The sequence below is a fragment of the Mirounga leonina genome, unplaced genomic scaffold (assembly GCF_011800145.1).
Source record: "Mirounga leonina isolate KUSES-001 unplaced genomic scaffold, KU_Mleo_1.0 Mir_53, whole genome shotgun sequence".
In the NCBI taxonomy this organism is placed as follows: Eukaryota; Metazoa; Chordata; class Mammalia; order Carnivora; family Phocidae; genus Mirounga; species Mirounga leonina.
The window spans coordinates 94236127-94254643 of NW_023270807.1; the positions used below are offsets into that span (position 1 = coordinate 94236127).

Below are 18517 nucleotides of genomic sequence, written 5' to 3' on the forward strand. Positions count from 1 at the left end.
ATTATATTAAAATGGGGAGGATTGTGAGTTGATATATATGGTTTGGGAAATAAAGCTGTTTAAAATATTGGTCTGTGGGTGCAAATAACAAAGCATAGGCCATAAGGTAAAATAAAACCAAAGGTCACTTTGTTAAGATCTAGATCTGGAGCCTGAAGCATATTTCTTCCTCCTGAAACCCCTCCCGTATGCACTGTCTCACAAGAGAATACGCCGTCTGTGTGACTGGCATGATTCCTAGAATCTCAAATCCATGGTCACCAAAACTAGACGGTCTAGCCTATGCCTTATTCAGCTAAATAAAAATAGCTACAAATTGATAAGAAGTTGTAAAGAGCATGAAGTGCCACCTACACCCTAGGTAATAAGAAGCCCAGTTGCATGTCCAGGAGGCTGCTTAGTCATGCATGACCGTATGTAAAATTACAACAGCTGACTTAATAGCCCCCAAATGAAGTGGTAGTGAGGGATCTTACCATATACTGACCAGCTTCTCGCCTCCTAAAAACGCTAAGTTCGCATCGATGCCCATGTCAGCGCATTCATAGCCCTGCATTGCAGTTGTGAGCTGTCAGGCTCTCATCGTGGTAGATATTCCCTGGATGAATTTCACAAATAGAGGCTTAGCAGGCTGCACAGCTGACTCTATGGCCAAGACATGGATTGCACTGGCAAGTAGGACCATCCATGTTCAGTGGAGGCGGGGATGTGCCACCCAGGCCCCTTTTGGGACAAAGGACTTACTTCGCCAGCAGTTAGGAGTCCTGCCCTCTCCAATGCTTCCTGAGGTCCTCTCCTGGAACCGCCCTATCCCGAGGAGAACTGTCTTGATAGAGGTCAGGTCCCCTCCCTGTGGCGGCCTGCACCCCATCACTGGTCTGTGAGGGTATAAAGACCTACTCCAGTTCGAGGTAGCTCTGAAGGGCAGGGCCGGCTTCCGAGCTTGCCATGGGTCAGCCGCACTAAGACCACATCCCACGCTCCCTTCTCCCTCTGCTGCGTGCCTCTTCCTTCTCCCCTGACAGGCGCTGATGTTCAGAAACTCCTCAGTAAACCTTCTGCATGCTGGTTTCCATCTCAGGGTCTGCTCCACAGGGAACCTGACCTACAACACTTTGACAGCCTGGGTCCCCTGGGACCAAAGGTGATGGCGGTTAGGAATGTAATGTTGTCATTTAAAGGGCAAGCATGAGAACAACTGAAGTGAAAAAGACAGACAGTATCACGGCTGACAAGGATGTGGAACACGTGGAATTCTGTACACCGCTCACGGGAGTGTAAATTGGTACAATCACCTGGCATTGTTTACTACAGCTGAGCATCCTGCAACTCCTCTCCTCAGTCTCTAGCCAAGAAAAATAACGACATGTGTTCACCAAGAGAAGAACACGTAAGAATGTTCATAGCAGCGATGTTTTCTAAATGGATCAAACTTCAAAGAAGTCAGTGTCATTGACAGTAGAATAAACAAATAAATGGTGTTGTATTCACACTACTATACAACAGTGAGAATGGAAACCCACAACTCTATGCCTCAACATAGATGAAGCTCACAAATGTAATATGAAGCAAAACCAGCCAGGCACAAAAAAAAAAAAAAAAATACTGTATTTCATTCATGTAAATTTTAAAATGAAACAGAACTACTTTGGTGTTCAAAATCAGAGTAGTGGTCACCTTGTGGGGGGCATTAGTTGTGACAAGAGGAGGTGCAAGGGGGATATTCTGGGGAACTTATAATGCTCAGTTTCTTGATGTAGGTGCTGGTTATGGGAGTGAGTTCACTTTGTGAACATTCATCTCCTAGACACTTATTATTTGTGCACTCTATGTGTTAAGATCAAAGTTTACATGGTGAGGGAGGAAGGAAGGGCAGATATAAACACTGGATACAGAAGCGTATCATCAAGGATGCAGACATGAATTCTCAGGACTTGAACAGTATCCCTGCTGTCAACTGTCGCGGACTCTTACAGATGAGGAGCCTGGGATCCAGAAGGGCTTCTGTTGGCTTGAAGTCATGTAGTCGCTAATGGTGAATGGCTTCCTGGCCGTCTTCCCTTCACCTCCCCATAGAGAGAAGACCTTCTGCAGCCGCTGGAGTCCCCATTCATCTGTATTCAGTGTTGGCCATTCAATCAGCAACGCAGCCAAAGCAGGACATAAAATGTACAGGGAAATATGGCTTGCAAAAAGACCTAGAAGGGGCATTGAACTTAATGCTCTGTGTCCAGGGTAGCAGAGATGTGATCCCTTTCCTAGAGGCCTCTCTCCCACCCAGTATCTGCTGTCGGTCCATCCATATTTCTATAACCATCAACATTACGTTGTGTAGAAAATGTGTCCTTTTCTGTTTGCAAAGCCAAATTAAGAGGCTACAGAGAAAAGTTTTGAGCTGTGAGCTGAATTGTCACTTTCTCCCTTGACTTTTCCCTGTAATCTTTGGGAGAACATTTGAATACTCTGTGCTGTGAAAGCTTCTTCTGATAGTTATTACCTTATATCATAGAATCATTATGAAAAAGACCTAAGTTATATAGCTGCTTTGTCTGTGTTGAATGTTTCTGTGAGACTTGAATTTAGTTTAATAGATAATAGAGATAAGCTTCAATATTAAAACTGAAACCTGCCCCATTCCTTAAGTATGCTATGTGTGTGTGTCCATTTGTACCTATGCATGTGTGTGTGAATGAGTATGTTTATGTGTGTATACATGTGTGTGCATGGGTGTGTTTACATATGTGTGTTTGCATGTGTGTATGTGTGTATGTACTTGCGTATGTGTTTGCATGCGTGTGTATGCACATGCACATTCTCTATTAATGATGCCATTTACTAGGTGCATGTCACTGGAGACTCACAGTTCTCTGCTTTCGATTACACTCAGACTAGTCCAAAAGCCCTCTGAACTAATCCTAATCAACTTGGAAGCCACCACACTCAGGCATGAAGCTGTCAAATGTGAGTGTTTGCAGATGTCAGTGCAGGATGGCAGGCGTCCAGGAGGACAGATCAAGGCTTAGTCACTGAAACATGCATGCCAGTGCATCCCAGCTCTGGAGCACCATCGCCGCCGTAAGGAAAATGTGTCGTGACAGTAAATCAATACCCTCTTGGAGACGATTCGTTTCTGAAGTATCCCTGATTAATTATACCAGCGCATGCCTGGCAACAGTACTTTGCTCCAGCATTAACCTAATGCTTCTTGCATGAAGCAGGATTATAACTGTTCCTCATAAGTCAAATTTGACATTTCAAATCGGGCTTTAAAGGTTTGGGTTATAGATTTTATAATGTCTTCACGTCAAACACAAATGCTCTTATTGCTGCTGGGTAGACATTTGCCAATCAATCAGAATAACATTTATTTTATCATAAACAAGGGTAAATTAAAACCACTTGGAATCATTGTGTTTAGAGACTCAGTGAAGAACGTTCTTTAGGAAAAGAACAAGAGCCATATGATCCTCTCAATAGATGCAGAAAAAGCACTTGACAAAGTACAGCATCCTTTCTTGATTAAAACTCTTCACAGTGTAGGGATAAGGAGAACATAGCTCAATATCATAAAAGCCATATACAGAAAGCCCACAGCAAATGTCATACTCAATGGGGAAAAACTGAGAGCTTTTCCCTTAAGGTCAGGAACATGGCAGGGATGTCCACTATCACCACTGCTGTTTAACATAGTCCTAGAAGTCCTAGCCTCAGCAATCAGACAACAAAAAGAAATAAGAGGCATCCGAATTGGCAAAGAAGTCAAACTCTCACTCTTTGCAGATGACATGATATTGTATGTGGGAAATCCAAAAGACTCCACCCCAAAATTGCTAGAACTCATACAGGAATTCAGCAAAGTGACAAGATATAAAATCAATGCACAAAAATCAGTTGCATTTCTATACACTAACAATGAGACAGAAGAAAGAGAAATTAAGAAGTCGATCCCATTTACAACTGCACCAAAAACCATAAGATACCTAGGAATAAACCAAACCAAAGAGGCAAAAGATCTGTACTCTAAAAACTACAGGACATTTATGAAAGAAATGGAGGAAGACACAAAGAAATCAAAAAACATTCCATGCTTGTGGATTGGAGAACAAATATTGTTCAAATATCTATGCTTCCTAGAGCAATCTATACATTTAATGCAATCCCTATCAAAATACCATCAACTTTTTTCACAGAGCTGGACCAAATAATCCTAAAATTTGTATGGAACCAGAAAAGACCCCGAATAGCCAAAGGAATTTTGAAAAAGAAAACCAGATCTGGTGACATCACAACGCCAGACCTCAAGCTCTATTACAAAGCTGTCATCATCAAGACAGTATGGTACTGGCACAAAAACAGACACATAGATCAATGGAACAGAATAGAGAGCCCAGAAATGGACCCTCAACCATATGGTCAACTAATCCTCAACAAAGCAGGAAAGAATGTCCAATGGAAAAAAGACAGTCTCTTCAACAAATGATGTTGGGAAAATTGGATAGTCACATGCAGAAGAATGAAAGTGGACCATTTCCTTATACCACACACAAAAATAGACTCAAAATGGATGAAAGACCTAAATGTGAGACAGGAATACATCAAAACCTTAGAGAACACAGGCAGCAACCTCTGTGACCTCGGCCACAGCAACTTCTTGCTAGACATGTCTCCAGAGGCAAAGGAAACAAAGGCAAAAATGAAATATTGGAACTTCATCAAGATAAAAAGCCTTTGGGGGTGCCTGGGTGGCTCAGTCGTTAAGCATCTGCCTTTGGCTCAGGTCATGATCCCAGGGTCCTGGGATGGAGCCCCACATCTGGCTCTCTGCTCAGCGAGGAGCCTGCTTCTCCCTCTCCCACTCCCCCTGCTTGTGTTCCCTCTCTCACTGTGTCTCTCTCTGTCAAATGAATAAAATCTTTAAAAAAAAAAAAAAAGGGCCCCTGGGTGGCTCAGTTGGTTAAGCGACTGCCTTCGGCTCGGGTCATGATCCTGGAGTCCTGGGATCGAGTCCCGCATCGGGCTCCCTGCTCGGCAGGGAGTCTGCTTCTCCCTCTGACCCTCCTCCCTCTCATGCTCTCTGTCTCTCATTCTCTCTGTCTCAAATAAATAAATAAAATCTTTAAAAAAAAAAAAAAGATAAAAAGCCTTTGCACAGCAAAGGAAATAGTCAACAAAAACAAAAGACCACTGACTGAATGGGAGAAGGTATTTGCAAATGACATATCAGATAAAGGGCTAGTATCCAAAATCTATTAAGAACTTATCAAATTCAACACCCAAAGAACAAATGATCCAATCAAGAAATGGGTAGAAGGTACAAACAGACATTTCTCCAAAGAAGACATTCAAATGGCCAACAGACACATGAAAAAAGTGCTCAATATCACTCGGTATCGGGGAAATCCAAATCAAAACCACAATGAGATACCAGCTCACACCAGTCAGAATGGCTAAAATTAACAAGTCAGGAAATGACAGATGTCAGCAGGGATGCGGAGAAAGGGGAACCCTCCTACACTGTTGGTAGGAATGCAAACTGGTGTAGCCACTCTGGAAAACAGTATGGGGGTTCCTCAGAAAGTTGAAAATAGAGCTACCCTATGACCCAGGAATTGCACTACTGGGTATTTACCCCAAAGATACAAAAATAGTGATCCGAAGGGACACCTGCACCCCAATATTTATAGCAGCAATGTCCACAGTAGCCAAACCATGGAAAGAACCCAGATGTCCATTGACAGATGAATGGATAAAAAAGATATGGTGTATATATATATATACACACACACACACATACACACACACAATGGAATACTACTCAACCATCAAAAAAATAAAATCTTGCCATTTACAAGGACATGGATGGAACTAGAGGTTATTATGCTAAGCAAAATAAGTCAATCAGAGAAAGACAATTATCATATGATCTCACTGATATGAGGAATTTGAGAAATAAGACAGAGGAGGGAAAAATAAAACAAGACGAAATCAGAGAGGGAGACAAACCATAAGACACTCTTAACCACAGGAAACAGACTGAGGGATGCTGGAGGGGAGGGGTGTGGGAGGATGGGGTAACTGGGTAATGGACATTAAGGAGGGCATGTTATGTAATGAGCACTGGGTATTATATAAGACCTCTACCTCTGAAACTAACAATACATTATATGTTAATTAATTGACTTTAGATTTTAAAAAAAGAAGGTTCTTTAGGATCACTGAAATCTGCTTGTACACTCTGGTAGAAAAGTGTGATGAAATTATAAAGGTCAGTGGAAATATGTTACTGTTTCTTACTTCAAAAAATTAATAACTACATATTTTGTGGATATGCAGCTTTAGCTTGGTGACTTAGTTCCATATAAATATGGTTTGGGGCAAAGTAGCCCCCTTTTTCTGTAATAGAAAATTACAGCTTTTGTGCTTTCAAGAGGAATGTATTTTCTTAAATTTACTTATGTATCGCATCCAGGAACTTATTTTTTATTCCTCTTAAATTGCTGGGTTTGTAAATAACAAAACTAATGGAAAAATAGGGTTTACTTAAGAGAAAGTCATACTATCATGGTCCTTGAACAAAGTTTACTGAGACCCTATTAAATGCAGGGATCTGAGCATACAATGGCCAGTAAGGTCTGTTCCTTCTCCCTAAAGAACTTGTTCCCACTGCATTGGGTTCTCCTTCCTTCATGTTAACTGTAGCATTATGTGGTATATTAATGTATTATGTAATCACCCCAGTTTGGAAATGCATTGGCCTAGAAGTGTCCACATCACTTCTTTTAATAACAGTCCATTGAGCAGAACTAGTCACAATGGCCCCACCTAACTGTGGAGGTTCAGAGAACCATTAGGGATGATCCTTTGATGAGCAGAAAATGACCCTGTCTTAAGTATATACTACAGTGAAGATCCCAAACATCAGGGGGTTACAGTCAGAGAGAAGAACATGAGCAAAGGCATGAATACATGAGGCCTTTTGGGGAAACAGAGTTGCTAATACAGAATGGTCTGAGATTAACCTAGAAAAATAGGTTAAATCCAATAGGACAAGTCTTTGAAGGCAATGCTTCTAAGAAACTTGGACTTTGCTCTGAAGATCATGAGGAGGTTTTAGAGAAGGGAACCAAATGGTCAGAATTGTGTTTTTAGAGAAATACCCTTACAGTGGAGGATGCTGATATATATGGATAAGTGGATTCTGTTGAGCTCAGAATAATTTTTGAGAAGCATGCAAATAATATTAAAATCCTAGTTTCTTATTTTAGAAGTTTCTTTTTTAATTTCAGAGTGCTCCTAACAGTGGGTTTTGTTCTCTATACTTGCTCCCTAAAATGTCAGTGCCTCACGATCCTTAAGAAGGTTTTAGGTTTTACTGACTACAGAAACACCCAATTAAGTTTCCTCTTCCTTGGCCTTCTCCCTGTACCATATCTCCCTTGGCTCTCCCCTCCACCACCCCTCAACCTACCCGCTAAAGTGCTCTTCAAAACTTCAAAACACTTTTAAGGAGGGTCGGCCAAAGACAAGACAAAAAGGTAGCATGAATAGCATCTCAAAAAGAGAGGGACTTTTGCGTCAGTGGATTGGGGTTATTCTCACCCCTGCCCCTCTGGCTAGCTGAGGCCCTCAGTACATATGGGATTTACCACCAACCATGAACAAAAAGTCTGGTCTGTAGTCCTCCTTGTAAACTTGAATGTAGAGCCATTCATCTCTCAGCCCCTGAAATCTTTCCAAGGTGAATGGGTGGTTGAGAGGAGGCAGATTCCCTCTCTTAGGAACAGCCATAAAACCAACAGGTACCCTTCTCCGATACCAGTTCTTCCACTGGGCTATGCTCCTATCCTTGGGTCTTCCCAGGTGCTCCAGAGGCAATATAGCATCATGGTTAAAAGGGTGGATCCAAAGCCAAACAGCTCAAGTCGAAGCCCAAATCCACCACCTTCCAGCTGGCAACCTTGAGCAACTTTCTTAACTTCTCTGGGCCTCCGTTTTCATAAAATAGAATTGATAATAATATACGACTCAAAGGATCTTTGTGAGATGTAAATGAGTTTTAATCCATGTAAAGTTACTTTAGTTCCTGGTATGCAGTAAATGTTAGACAGTATTATTTGGCAACATGTCTTAAGTGGGAGGTCTCACAAAATAACTTCAATTATTTTTTGCATATACCACACAAGCCACTGTTATTATAGGATTTCATATAATCCTCATGCAACCCTAATGAATTTGGCCTTTTCTGAGGTGGGAGACTTCAAGTCTGTTGAAGCCTAATGAGCTTCATTTTTTAATGAGCCTAATTTTTTAATCTTATTTTATTTAAATTCAATTAATTAACATACAGTGTATCATTAGCTTCAGATGTAGAGGTCAGGGATTCATCTGTTGCATACAACACCCAGTGCTCATCATATCACATGCCCTCCTTCATGCGTGTCACTCACTCACCTCCCCTCTAACAACCTTCAGTTTGTTTCCTAGAATTAAGAGTCTCTCATGGCTGGTCTCCCTCTCTGATTTTGTCTTATTTTATTTTTCCCTCCCCTCCCCTATGATCCTCTGTTTTGTTTCTTAAATTCCACATATGAGTGAAACAATATGATAATTGTCTTTCTCAGACTGACTTATTTCATTTAGCATAATACCCTCCAGTTCCATCCATGTCGTTGCAAATGGTAAGATTTCATCCTTTCTGATGGCTGAGTAATATTTATCTGCCGATGGGCATCTCTATGAGCCTAAGAGAAATGCATTCCCAAGAACAGTCATCTATGGGGGTCATGAATCTTTGTCTGCTCTGTTCTGAGATATATTTTAAGTACCCGGACTCCTGAGTGGCACATAGTAGGAGTACCATAAGTATTTATTGAATGAACGAACAAACAAACAAACAAGCCTGGGAAGTGGTGTGTGTCACTCAGTAAAAGCATGGGTTTTGGAGTCAGGTAGATCTGAGGTTTCATGCTGGCTGCACCATTCAGTAGATCTGCATGACCTCTGACAAGTTCATCCTTCTCCCATATCCTCATTTATAAAATGAGGGTAAAAATAACTATTGCTTCAGAGTTGCTGTCAGAACTAAGCACAACACTGGAGGACACTGTCTAGCATAAAACTGAGCATATACTAGGAGCTCAGTAAATGGTACCTATCCTTGTTATTGCATATTCAGTATTTATGCACATAAATTAATAATGGGGGAAACAACACAAAACACAGAGAGATGAAATAAATCATGTTTATGTGTTTACGTGTCAAATATATATTTGGCAAAATTAAAGACTGGCTTTCTTTTTGTTCTTTTCCCTCTGTTGTCTTCAGCATTATGGTACTTACTAAAGTGAGAAAGAAAAGAGTAGAAGGGGGACCTGTAAGGGGGGAGGCTGCAGAGAAGTAGGGAAGAAAAAAGGCTGAGGAAACTCTAGAAGGAAGTCAGGGAGAGAATGGAGTCCATTCTGCAAGAAAAAGCAAGGATAGAAGGAGAGGGGAGCCGGTTGGTAGAGAAATCTCTCCTCTCACCAATCTGCCCTCCACCCTGCCTCTAGCTCGCCCTTTCTACCGTTAATATCCAAGTCTGTTTCTCCTACCTTGTCTACATCAAACTCCATGATGGAGTCTAAAAGCCTCTAGAGGTATCTCTGCTTCCTACAGGACAAAGTCCATATAAAGCCCTCCATGATTTGGGTTATGCGCTACCTGACCTGTCTGAACTGAACTCTTCGTTCTCCTTCATGTGCTGCAGAGGTGACAGACCTCTCAGTGATGTGTGTTGTGCCTTCACACACTTCTTCTTGGCTCTGTGAGTGAACGTCTTCCTGGAAGCCCTAGTCACACTTAAAGACCCAGTTCGAATGCCTCCTGCCATGTGAAGTTTTGCCGTGGCCCCCGAACAGACCAGATCCCCCAGGCCACTGTACCATCACAGGTCTGCAGGCCTGTGAATGTTCCACCATATTGTAATCATTTGACTCTCTGAGGACAATAATTAGAGGTACCATTCTGTGAGAACTGCAGGCATTCATTGTGCAGTGTTCATGGAAGAAGCCAATATAGGTCACTTTCAATTTGCTTTTATAATTTCAGGTACAGCATGGGTCATCTCTGGCATCACATTCCCAAAAAGAATTCCTTTTGGTGGCCCGCTGGCTGCTGGCTCCGCCCTGAAGCTCCCTAACCATCCCACAGACCCTTAGCACCTTGTGGATATCTTCCTTAGAAAGATTCAGCAAGAGAGATTAACTGGCCCTCAAGTCATATTAAAAATGTTTTTTAAATGCAAAAATAAGAACCCAGTAAAATGGTGCCACTGTCCCAATGTAATTATTTCTGTGATGGACCGTTTGCTCTTAATTGCAAAGATATGCCTGTCTTAGTGTCAGTCGTGGTACTATTTTGTTTATTTGGCCTAATTATTAGAACCATATCCTAATGGTGGTTGGGGCTAATGTGAGGACTGGGCGAGTCCCACATTGGATACTGAACTCATGAAAAGTTTTGGAAGTGCCCAGAACATCCTGGCACTCGATAAATATCGGTTCCATCTGAATCTAAGTTTCTGACCCTCGGTCACATTTCTAACCTGATTCTTTTTTATTATTATTATTTAAATTCAATTAGCCAACCTACAATACATCATTAGTTTTTGGTGTAGTGTTAAACGATTCATTAGTTGCGTATTCTGAGATGCCCGTGTAAGCCAGGGGGAACAGCTATCCTCCACCACAACACAATCCAAAAAGCTCTGGCAGTTTCTGGAAAGATTCTGTGTCATGATTGTACATATTGTGGCATAAGCCCACTAAAAGCAGCGCCTCAGCCCTCGGGAGCGGGAAGCCCAGGCCAAGGGAAGTCTCCATCTGACTTGTGGAGACCTGGAAACTACAGTGGTTAAGATGGGCAGTTCCCTGTCCTGCAAAGCACTAGATATCTCTGCTATGGCACAGAGTGAGGGAGGATGACAAATTTTGAGCCGACCAATTAGTAAAATTAATAAAGACAGTTTCGGGTGGCAGGGATAAAACAGGTGGGCAGGTTTTCCGAGTTAAAAATGTAGGTGTCTTAGAGCCCGCGACAGGTTTGTTTCCACGGTGCCTCCATGTCACGGGCATGTCCTCACCTCCACTGACTCCAGATTTACAGAAGATCCGCCCAATTCTGTGCATGTCCCCACCTGGCCCTGCTTCTCCCTGGATTCTTCAAACATTTGACTTATTTGAAGGGCCCAGAAGTTTGCAAAGTTCGGAGCAGTCAGCGTTTTGTGATTTTTGCCAGTCATCTCTGACATCACCTTTTCTTACATTTTAGATCATGTTTTGCTAATACAAGGGGCTTTATCTTCAAACTTGGAAATTCCTTCTTGCTTTATTACAGAATAAGATTTCTCGCTTTTAATAACCCCCATTTAATCTACAGGTGTGTGGGGGGGAGTAAGCAAAATATTGATGTTACAATATGGAATGTACAACTTCCTGTATCTTAGAGCAGTTTTCCATAATATTTTTATTTGTGATAGACCTGTAAGTTGTTAAGACACCTTAGGTACTCTCCCTCACCCCATCCTGCCAGGAAGGTCCGGTCATTTCTCCAGCCCTGCCTGCAGCCTGGGCTGCCCCAAGAATGCAGGTGCATGGTGATGCCTGCGCCCACGGACACACCATCCTTCACCTTTTTATTTATAGTCAAAAGTGGCCATAGGGATATAAGAAACCCTAGATATCCTGACAAACACGAAGGTAAGAACTGTGGTTCACCTCCTTGGGGACCACTGTGAGCTCTACTCCGCATCCAGCACACCAGATACCCTGGAAGCAAGGCCCAGCAATCTCATTTTCAAGAAGCTCGCCTGCAGATTTGATGTACACATTACTTTGAGAACACGCCCAGAGGTCTGCCTGTGCCCCCAGATGCACATAGGTGGACATGGGCCGCCAGGTCTCTTATTATCCAGCTGAACAGGGGCTGGTCGGCCGTACCTCACATTCAGAAGCTGGTTTTGCCTCCAAGGATGAAATGATTTTTGTCTGGGGTTCACGTGGTATGGGAGCAGTAGTCTCCTATTAAAAAATATTTTGAGACAGAGAAAGACCTGAGAAATGGCAGTTGAACATACTCTTCAGGTCTTGTTTATTGTTTTTTGTATTGTACACTCAGATGGCAACTGTAGATTCTAGAGCTCTAAAATCATCTTGAGCAAGTTCCCTAATTCATTCATTTGGCTGGCCTGAATTCATGCCATCATGCAGCATAGTTTTATCCTCCTATTTATTGCCCAGCAAAGTTTATTCTAAGACTCCCCTTTAGGGTAGACTACCGACTGCCATCACAGATCATCAAAATGTCTTTCCTAGTAGCGTGTCCAGATCCTCCTTGTGCCTTGTAAATCCATTTCTTTAATCCTGTTAAATACCCTTAAATTCCTCCATCAATACCTCAACTTCCTACTCATCTTCTCTCCATTTTTCTGGCAAAAGAACATCTGTTCATAAATCAGATAATTGAGCACTTAAAAGGTAGAGCTACAACTTACAGATAATCTGTTCAAGTACATCGGCGGAGTAGCTCTGATGATAGATAATTTATGTGGCACAGGGACCTGGCATTCAGCAATATTGAATCACATAGTGAAAAGGTAATTCGCTCTCAATTATTTTTCAATCCTTCTGATTCCATTTAGGGGAGTCTCTATCTCATGCTAGTGTATTTTTAATGCCCCTCTAATGCTTACTAACCTCCCTACTGTACACATCAAGCACTGGCCTCAGAATCAAAGCCATCAATCAGGCCCACATATTTAGCCAACATTTATTCAGATCAGTTAGTTTTCATTGTATTTATTTTTGTGATTATCTTCTATCAAGTGATACTCTATTTATGAGAGTTTATAAGTTTCATAAATCTCCCTATAAATGCATTTATTTTTTTAATCTAAATTGAGTAAGAACATTTTTTAAAAATCAGGTGGCATGTGACAGGGGTGCAGTATGATTTTTGACTTCTGTAGGCCCTAGGCATTTTACATTTCTGGGTCCTTTCTGACGTTTATTTATATGTACATATATATGTATATACATTTATTTAGATATCTATTTATATAAATATTTATTATATAGTTTATATCTTATATATGCATATATATGTATATATATTATATATGTAACCTTTTATGACTGCATTATTATAAAGATGAATATAATCTTCAACTCACAATGTTCATTTTTTTTCTTCTGATCATAGAAGAAATTAAAACATTTTCATGGGCCTTGGACAACATGTCTACCATGCCTAATGCCTGGGTGAGCCCTACAATGTGATATAGCAAAGCTTAAAACACTACTTTGTCATGACTGAAGTTTGAGGTGCACTAGTTTAATGCAACCCCCTCATTTTACAAAAAAAAAAAAAAAAATACTGAGCTTCACAAATGTATAAGAACCTGACTAAAGTCTTATAATGTGGTAGGATACAACCAGAACTAGATCCCAAATGCCAGTTTCCTGATCTTTCTACTTAATTCCACTGCATTCTTCCTTGGAGCCTCTCCTCCAAAAGCCTTTTTCTTATCCCATCTCCTTCACATCATAATTAAGTTACGGGTCCCTCCTTGAATCTAGCCCTCTGCTCAAGGCTGAGCGTCTCTGTGTAGAGGTGACAACATGTGGTGGGTCCTCTCTGAGGGCTGACCTTTGCCTTGGGATGCTGCTCAGTTTGTGGTGATAATCATTGCTCCATAAAGGAAACCCACCTGAACCCCATTAAGAAAACTCACAAAGGATGCCAAAACCCAAGACAGATTTGGGCTTCCCTTTTTGGATGCAATTTTTTTTTTTTAACACAGTCTCATTAACATTAGCGGCACTGGAAACTGGAGCTTGGGATAAGATTTCTTATATTTTAGACCAGTGCTTTCTAGGGCAGAGTTTATAGATTAAATCAAAAGTTTATTCCTTGGGCTATCAACCTTTCATCTTACTTAGCACTTAAAAACAAACAGTAGAACCTCAGGAACTCAGCTGCGGGCAATTGTTCTCTTGACAATGCACTGCAGAAAACAGTCCAATGCAATTCTTAAGAGCCCCCCTCTGGCAACTAGACTTTATCTCTTTCTTCGCTCATTCAAAGTGTATCTACACCTGAGAAAACTTTAAAAGGTATTTGCGGGGGCACCTGGGTGGCTCAGTCCATTGAGCGTCTGCCTTTGGCTCAAGTCATGATTTCAGGATCCTGGCATCAAGCCCCACATCAGGCTCCCTGCTCAACGGGCAGTCTGTTTCTCCCTCTGCTCCTCCCCCCTGCTCATGCACTCTCTCTCAAATAAATAAATAAAATCTTTTTAAAAATAATAATAATAAAATAAAAGGTATTTGTGTTTGAGAAATAGAAACAGATCATTCCTGAGTATGCTTTTTTTTTTTTTTTTTTTTGTCAAATGATCCTTTATTGAAGTATTTTCCTTTGTGGTTCTTAAGTAGCTGGGCATTCCACTGTACCACTGTTGATATCATCTACAATGTCATGAGGATGGCGGCCATCAACATTGCAACCCACAAACTGGGAAGTCCCCAGATTCTCTTTAACGGCTCCAGAGAGCTCTCTGACTATAAAGATTGGTACTGCATCTGTCGGGCAATGTGGACAATTTCATCAAAAGTGAGACTTCCACTGTGTTTGCCGGTCTTTTGCTTCTCTCTGTCTCTGACTGGTTCCTGGGGGCCTTTGACGATAGGGCAGAGGCAGAAGGTACTACTCAATGTGGGCCTGTCTATTCCAAATGGTCAGTTTCACTGTCATGTTCAGACCCTTCCAATCACGGGTTGCCTTGCATGTCATCACCAATCTTTTTGGGTGACAGACCCAGGGTCCAGTCTTGGGGGCTGGGGCAGATGTGGCACCGACTTCCCAGCTCATGCACTTCAGGTCTATGACTTTGATCTCGTTGGGGTGGAGTTTAGACAACATGGCAAAGGCAGCTGCCAAATGAACAGGATGCGGGATGACCAAGAAAGTTACACCTTGACCTCCTCTGAGTCGAAAGCTGGAAGAGCTGCCTGCAGCCGTCTTTCTCACTGTACCACTGAAAAGTCCTGACTTTATGCCAGCTGATTTTATTGTTTATTATTATTCAGAATGGTTATATGCCACAAGAAAGAACACATTTGGCAAAATACATTTTTTACAGTGAAGAGCTCTTTATTTTGAGGCTCAAGCAAAAAATAGTTCTGGTCAGTTGAGTGGCAACGTAAGTGATTTTCAGTCATCCACTCCCACAGGCTTATTGAGTCAAAGATTACTTAACTATATCTTTTAAAAATATCATTCTAATGTAGAAAACAGAGCCTAGCATTTGCAGACAGAACTGGTCTTGAACCCTACCTCCAGATGTACTCGCTCTATTATCTTGGGTGAGATAATGATCTTTTCTGAGTCTTTGTTACCTCATCTGCAAAATGGAGTTAATAATTCCTATTAAAAATGTTGTTTTGAAGATTTATCTCCACAAATATTTATTGAGCACCTCTTTTGTGCCAGGCTCTTTTATACAAATACCACAGTGAACAAAACATAGGATTACCCTTCTTGTGCAGCAAGTGGTCTTGAATGGACTTGAATATTTCCTTCCTGGTTCTGAAATCATTCAAGCAGAGTGTTGCCTGGGAGTGGATTAGAACTGGATTTCTTGTACCTGTAGTTCTGAAATAATGATCCCTCTTGCTGCTGCAGATTTTGGGTTACAATTGAGCTGCTAAATGTTACTTAGAGATTCAGCAGGACCATTTATAGATTTTTACCATTTTATTAGTTTATAAAACCTTAGCTACCTGCAGAGCAATGTTTATATTTGCTATAAATATTTTACACTACTTTTACTTTTATCAATAGGTATGGTTTAACAGTAAACATCATCTGCCTTACACATTTTTAGAGAGGTAGATATACATTCTTTAGGCCTGAAAACTCTGAATGATATGTTGGTACCCTGAGATTTGCCACTGGGCCAACTGGCACACAAAAATATCTTTTGTCATTGATTATGTCATTGATGGAACAAGTAGCTCCTTTTTCGTGGTGATGATGACATTAATGAAGTGATCTAGAAAGATCTTCATTTTTCAAAGAGATTTTCTGTCTGGCATCCTCAAAATACATCCTAACCCTTCCAGGTATGACATCCGATAATCAGCAAGTAGGCTGAGTAAAAGAATGATAACTAGATAACTAAGAATATTCAGATTAGTTATTTGAACTTACATAATTTTATAGAAAAATGGATGATTATCTGGAACAATGGATGAAGAGGTAGAATTTAAACACTTTTTAATATTAACAAATAAAAATAATATGTCATCATGGTTCTATAACTCACACAGGCCACAAGAGTCAGCACTATCTTTAGTGTAAAATGGAGTTAGTAATTCCCATTAAAAATGTTGTTGTTTTTTCCCCATGTGAGATTTGACAAGACTTGGACTTACTGTTAGCTATACATTTGAATTTTACACATGAATGCACCATTACAAAACTACTGTTGGTATCTCAAATCATTGGTGAAACTCCAGGCCAATGTCATCTGAGGTGACTAGATTATAATGAATGAAACAATAAAATAGATCTTTAAAACACATACTGTCTCTGTATCAACACACACGTACATTTTGCATGGTTCCCTTCAGAGCTAATTATACTGTTTTAGAACGACAATAGAGAAGCAAAGGATAAGGAAATATAAAGCTACCCAACTGTGGAATCACCCACCTGACATTCTAGGAATACCATACTCTAATTACTAATACATTGGCAGTCTGCACAGTTATCTAGAGGAGAACATTTAAAGCAAAGAATTTCTACTATCTTAGTATTTCTTTAAAAATCTTGTATTTCTGTTTTTTCTATAAATATAAACAATATATTGCTTCAAAGATGTTCACTTTGATATCACTACCATGTCTTTTCCTGCCAAGGCCCACCTGCCCCCTGGTACCATGATACTTATTATAGTTTGAAAATTATAACATTCAATTACCTGCATTTTCCTTGACTATCCAAACAATACAGTGAGAGCAGAGCAAAGATTCTTTTGTGGCCATTAAGGAGGTACTAAGTAGAATTCAAACTTACTCATGGTTCAGTTCTCAGTTCTGCCATCTTCTTCCTCTTGAGAAACTTAAATGTTGGAAGATAAATCTATATCCTAACCCAGTTTTACCTAAGAAGATCTTTGTCCCTTATATCTGTCCATCAAATTTCAACACCAAGACAAGCTGACTTTCCTTTCTTCTTATCAAATTTCATCCCTATCTTGGCCCACTGAAATGAGCATCAGAGTGGCCACTGGGTCCAAAAAACAAATGGGAAGTTCCCATCAAGCTTCTTTGGAGTCTGTCTTCAAACATTATATCTAAATCCATGCTCTGCTGGTACAAACCAGTACATCCTTTCTGGAAGCTAGTTTGGCATTATTTCCTAACCTGCTGCTGGTACACACATAATTTGGCATTATGCCTTTAACTATAAGAAAATCATCTAGGGGTGCCTGGGTGGCTCAGTTGGTTAAGCGACTGCCTTCGGCTCAGGTCATGATCCTGGAGTCCCGGGATCGAGTCCCACATCGGGCTCCCTGCTCAGCGGGGAGTCTGCTTCTCCCTCTGACCCTCCCCACTCTCATGCTCTCTCTATCTCATTCTCTCTCTCAAATAAATAAATAAAATCTTAAAAAAAAAAAAAAGAAAATCATCTAACATTCAGACATTCACACAAAGAATTCTACAAAAGATATTCATGACATTTTTCATAAATGAAAAATTGAAAATCTTTTACTACTTAATGTCCAAGAACAGGAATTGGTCAAATAAATTTTCATATATCCAATATATCCATAAAATGGAGTTTCAAGCAACTATGGACAAGGTTAATATTCTAGAAGAATTTCTAAAATGGCATATCAAAAATTCCCATTTGGGGCACCTGGATGGCTTGGTTGGTTAAGCATCTGACTCTTGATTTCAGCTCAGGTCATGATCTCAGGTTTGTGAGATCTAGCCCCCAGTTGGGCTGACACGCAAGGGGTAGACCCTGCTTAAGATTCTCTTTCTCCCTCTGCCCTCCCCCGCAAAATTCTCATGCTACAGTCTCAAAACAAAATTCTGTGCACAGTATGATCTTAACTATGTATAAATAATATGAACAAGGAGGAGGAAATGACATCTACCAAAATATTAACAGCGGTTATTTTTACTCCTTTATTATGTTCCAGTTTTTTCTTATACATCCTTCAAAATCATTGAAATTTGCTGAGACAGTCATAAATAAAATAAAATTTTAAAAATTCAGATAGAGAAGAAAAACACCAGTAGAGCGATCAATACACCACATGTTTTCCTGTCCATCCTACCTCTTAGAGGAGCCATTTACAACTGCTCTCTGCTGTGGCGCTTTTGCTAGGAATTTGCACTATTTCTTCTCCTACTGGAGACAAAACAAGTATTGAGGGGCGATGATAAGAATCTGTGTCACCTGCTCT

At 40.7% G+C, this 18517-nt stretch overlaps 1 protein-coding gene and 1 pseudogene across 5 annotated transcripts in view; one reads left to right on the plus strand and one right to left on the minus strand.

The window, feature by feature from the left end:
* Window positions 1-18517, plus strand: part of AIG1 (androgen induced 1) — a 318831-nt gene that overhangs the window by 249493 nt on the left and 50821 nt on the right. The gene's annotated exons all lie outside the window — the stretch shown is intronic.
* Window positions 14462-14993, minus strand: LOC118000946 (annotated as a pseudogene).